Genomic DNA, 5,468 nt, shown 5'->3' with positions numbered 1-5,468 from the left:
CAGGAGCAAAAGCAGTGCTAGGGAAAATGTGGATTTGCTGCTGAATGGTGTGGTGGTAACAAAGGACACAGAAAAGACCTGTGTATTCTTCACTTATGTTTTTACTGATAAGATTTGATTTCACAAATCCCAGACCCTTGAGAACACTGGGAGCATCTGGAGCAATGAAGATTCATCCTCAGTAGAAAAGATCAGAACATTTAAAGAAATTGGACATAAGCAAGTCCCTGAGATGTGACAGGCTGCATCCATATGTACAAAGGACAGATGTCATGGTGAGACACTCTCAAGTATCCTTGAAAGGCCACAGTGATCAGAGAAGTCTCCTGGGGATTAGAAGAAAGCAAATGTCATGACTCCCATCAACGAGAGAAGAATGAGGATGTGGGCAACTACAAGCCAGTCAGCATCACCTCGATACCTGGGAAGGTGATGGAGCAAATAATTCCACAAACAAGTTCCAAATATATTAAGGACCTGAAAATGATTGGGAGGCAACAGTGTTGATTTATGAAAGGAAAACCATGCCTGACAGACCTGATAGCCTTCTGTGATGAAATGATCAGCTTGGTGGACAAGCAGAGAGCAGTGGATGCTAATCATGTTGATTTAGCAGGGCTTTCAACACCAGCTGCCATAACATCTTCATTAACAAACTGATGACTAGACAAGTGGACAGGGAGGTAGATTGAAAACTGGTTGAAATGCCAGCCCTGAAAGATTATAATCAATGGCACAAGGTCAACATTGGGGTCAATGCCTCTTAACATGTTCATTAATGGTCCTTGATGATGGGTCCGAGTGCTCCCTCAGCAAGTTTGCAGACAGCTGATAACTGGGAGTGGCTGGTACACCAGGTGGTTGTGCTACCATTCAGGGGGATCTCAACAAGCCAGAGAAATCAGCCAAGAGGAATCTCACAGACCTTAACAAAGGGAAATGCTAAATCTTACAACAGGGAGTAAGGCCCCACCGAAACAATGAATGCAGGTAACTGCCTAAGCTGGCGACCAAATGGCTGGGAAGTAACTTTACAGAAAATGACCTGGCAGTCCTAGTGAACACCAGTCTGAACATGAACTAGCAATGTGCCTTGTGGCAAAGAAGGTCAACAGCATCGTGGGCTGCATTAGGAGAAGAGTTGCCAGCAGGTCGAGGGAGTTGGTTGTTCCCCCCTGCCTAGCATTAGTGAGATGCATCTGGAGTGCTGGATCCAGCTCTGGACTCCACAATACAAGAAAGATAGGGATTTGGTGGAGCAAGCCCAGCAAAAACCACAAAGATGATTAAGGGACTGGAACATTTGTCATATGAGGAGTGGCTGAGAGAGACTGTTCAGCCCGGAGGAAAGAAGGCTCAGGGAGATCTTATCAATTTACCCAAATAACTAGAGTCGGGGTGAGTAACTTAGATGCAGCCAGACTCTTCTGAGTGGCCTCCAGTGAAGGTACAAGATACAACAGGCAAACAGGCACAAACCAACATACAGGAAGTCCTTTTTAAACAGAAGAAATTTATTTATTTATTTATTTATTTATTTATTTATTTTAAGCAAGGGGTTGCGCTAGATGACCTCTTTGACTTAGTTACCTGCATTCATTACAACAGCATCTAATTCTTCCAGGTCCACTGGCTGTAAAGAGATTTCTGATGTTTGCGAAGTCATGCATGGCAATGGGACCTAACTATGGGGCACAGGTACACCCCAAGGCATTTAAATACTGTCTATTTAAATGCTGCCTATCCAGCCCCAGGTTATTCTGTGTGGCCAAGCCCTGTGAAATATGCACAAACTTTAAGAAACATATGGACTTCAGAGTGAAATGTAGGACATAGGTAACAACTGATGTTTTAGTACTATAGGCATATTACTTGCAAAAAAAAAAAAAATCTCCATAAAGAAATAAGGCTATTTAATTGAGCATGAATTAAATAGTTCACTATATACAACTGTACTTTCTTTGTTACTATAACTCTTTATTCATTCTCACTATTTTTTCTTTTTTTAAAGAATTTTGTAATTTATTTAGGTATATTAATAATGAAGACATATACAAATCAGAAAGTGATAATAGTACTGTTTAGTTATGTTAGTGATTATATGGTATTACTTTTCTTTTTCTTTTTTTTTTTTTTTTTGACACTGAAAAATAGAACTAAAATTACTCAAGCGTTCCAAGGTCAGTCTTCTCTAAGACACCATAAAGAGCAGACTTACTACTTGAAAGCCTTAGCAAAGGAAGGTAAGTCAGTACTGAAATGTGTTTGGAAAGTTTTGTTGTTGTTTTTTTTTTTTTTTACATAAAAAAAAAAAAGGGCTTTGAAATCAAAGCCAGAAACAGGCTGAGCTTGGACATGACTGAAGGTTTCTACAATAGAAATCAAAGGTGGCCTCTGGAGTGACCAAATACAGAATAATTAGGCTTTATAGCTTAAAGCCTACTTTTAAGTTTTGTCTAAATTCTTATTCACAGTTAGTGCATGTGCAGAGCACTGCAGATCTGAGTCATAAGGGATCTGTGCTGTTCTGTATTATCTTCTTCCAAATTCTCCCTCTCATATTCTGCATCAAGTACACAAAACCAGCTCACCAGCAGCACTTGTGCAGTGATGAAAAGCTGATAGCAATACTCCCATAGTCTCTCCCTGATTTATCCGTGGTGTCAAGCACAGACAGAAGTTCTATAAACTCATTTGTATGCACTGTCCACCCACAAACTTTATCTCGTTGTGTGAGTGTTGAGTCACAGACAGGTAGTTCTTGTTCAAGCCTCAGATTCATGTAAGCTGTGGGTAATAACAAAAGATATTTCAGTCTCACTCGCAGTAATGATAAAAGTAAGGTACAAATAATTTTGTTACAGCAACCCCCCTCAGATCAACAGAAAGCAGGGAAGAGCAAATTCCATTTAGGAGCATCTGCTAATTTGTTCACAAATAGGAGCTTTCATCCAGATCAAGAAATCACTGGTGGACCGTATCAGCCGGATCACTTTTGCCCACATGCTTGCTGACCTCATCAAAAAACCCTCAGGAAGCCTAGAAGGTAAATACTAAGTTTAGAGATGATGTGTTGGCACCACCCAAGCAGATCATATTTATCCAGGTGCATGCTAATTCTAGCCTTTATTGCACTTTCTACTGCTTTGCCTGGAACAGATGTCAGGTTTGCTGGCCTTTAGTATTACCCATCCTGCCTCCACTTTTTCTCTCTGGAATAATTGTAGAGATTGGTGTCACACTGCTACCCTGCAGTCCCCAGGCTCGGAGAAATCTGTTTGGTTTGGTTTGGTTTGGTTTTGCTGTCTTTAGCAGATCTGCTCCTTCTTAACTGCCCTCCCTTAGGAAGCTCAGGAGCCCCGCACACAGTCCTGGGGATTTGTTGCTCTGCGTGTTTTGGATGACAGCTCTTCCCAGTCAGTCCTGTTTCAGGCAGGCTCTGCTGACTCCCCCAGAAAGGAGGGTTCAGTTATGGGACTCACCTGCTTATTCCAGTAAATACACCTAAATGCTTCATTTAGCTTCTCTGCAAAGTTTTTGGCCTCTCTTTTCTTTTTCTCTGCAGTTGTCTTTTGGTCCAATAATCTGGTCGTCTGCTTGGTCAGAGCTCTTCTTAGCTCGAATTCCTAATTGTTCACAGTTTTTATTGCTCTTTCAGTGTGTTTTCTTATGTTTTGTGTTATGTTTTGGAGGACTTGTTAGTGCTAGGTCAGAGGTTGGACTAGGTGATCTAGAAGGTCTCTTCCAACCTAGATGCTTCTGTGATTCTATGATCCTTTCTGGTTTTGTTGTTGTTGTTGTAATATGAAGATGTGTTCAACTTCTTGCTTCTGATAACCTCCCTCGTGGTGACATTATTTTGTGTCTGCTTCCTCTCAGAACTTCTGAAGACTTCACCACGCACCGATGCTGTGTTTTGTGTTCTTACTGGTTCTAGCTGCTCCTTTTTGTTTCCTTTTCACAAACTTTCTCATTTCTATGTCTCAATTCCTTTTAAAACTGAGCGTAGCTGCTCTGAATGCTTGACCTTTGTCAAACCCATAGGAATTTGGAATATAAACCCAGGAACAGCTACCATAAGCTGAAGATCTAGAATAAGATCTTGCACATTAATGACGACCAAATGAAGGTCTGCATCTCTTCTGTGGTTTCCTCATCCAGCTGCTCTGTGAAATGGTACTGGTGGAGTCAACGGCGGTTACCCAAAGCACAGTTTCCGCAGATTCATTGCTATTAAGCTGCTTTAAGCTGGCATTTCAATCCACGCAGAGCCTGTGTCACTTGCTGGGTTCCTGCTTTGTTCATTTGATTTGATTATAACAGCTCGCTAGCAAATTTCCCTGCCCTATGACCAGCAGAGGTGATTCTTACATATTCTGTATGTATATTATGTCCTGGTACTGTGATGTCCAACACATTTAGTATGTCACTGTCTTCCTGCAAGACTAGACATTTATTTCCCTCAGTTTATTCATTAGATTTTTAGCATTTGTGTAAGAGTATGTTTACTTGAGGTTTCATTTCCTTCCTCACCTCCCATTTGAAAGGCACTGTCTTTGTTCTCTGTTCCCTGTTTCTGCTCCCCGGTCTCTTCTACAGTCAAAAAGGCAGAATTTCTATGGCTTTGTTCATGGCATACTGGACTGTTTGTTCCCCACACAGGCTGCTCTTCGATTTATAGCTTAATCACAACCTTCATGCCTTTAAATGCCAGCAGCTTAGCCCCCTGTGAGCCCATCCTTTCCACGCAAGCTCTTTTAATTCCAGATATGCTCCCAAATCCGGATTAATGTGAAATTTTGCTCTTTATACCATCCTCTTAGCTGTACTTTGAAAACTTGTTTCTTTCTGGTCATGCACAGGATAGTAGAGATAGCACTGCCGGAGAAGGTCTCATCTTCAACTTCCCTCTGACAAGCTGCCTCCAGAATGTCATGTGAGCACCAAAACCACAGGCTTTTTAGGCAAGCAACAAAACTCCGGCACTTTTAGGAAACTCACCTGCTTTGCATGTTTAAAGATTAAAACCAAAACAAAACACCACTCTTTAATTTTAGAATCCCTTCCACCTGGATTAGTTTTTATTTGCTTAAAAACATTTCCCAAATTATAACTGGTTATCTTTTAAACCGTTCCTCCAAACTAAGCTTTTCTGCAATACATTGCAGAAGTGTTGCAAAAGTATTATCTGAGTAGCCAGATCCCTCAAACATTATTTGAAAAATAATCTTACATTGGCACAGTACCAACAGAAAGTGGCTTTTGAGAAGATTGAACACATTAACGCTGTCAGTAGAACTACTGCACCGAAACACAGTTTCCATTAAAAAGCCACAATGCAGGTGTCAGAAACCCTTTCTTAAAGTGCTACGAAAGAGTATCATTCACCACTTACTTTGGGGTTTTAAGCACTTCTCTGAATGTTAAAGCACTGCTTTTATTATTTTGTTGTTGTTCCAGGAGCATGT

General features: G+C 41.0%; 1 long non-coding RNA gene across 1 annotated transcript; it reads right to left on the bottom strand.

Moving 5' to 3' along the window:
- Positions 1-1,892: 1,892 nt before the first annotated feature.
- LOC137859035 (uncharacterized) lies at positions 1,893-5,468 on the bottom strand. Its single transcript, XR_011098123.1, has 2 exons — positions 3,483-5,468; positions 1,893-2,787 (listed from the first exon to the last, which is right to left on the bottom strand). It is a non-coding gene; the product is annotated as an uncharacterized lncRNA (long non-coding RNA).

This window comes from Anas acuta, chromosome 6 (assembly GCF_963932015.1).
Source record: "Anas acuta chromosome 6, bAnaAcu1.1, whole genome shotgun sequence".
Classification (NCBI taxonomy): domain Eukaryota; kingdom Metazoa; phylum Chordata; class Aves; order Anseriformes; family Anatidae; genus Anas; species Anas acuta.
Note: the sequence above shows the minus strand (reverse complement) of the source record. Positions and strands in the feature narration are given on the sequence as shown.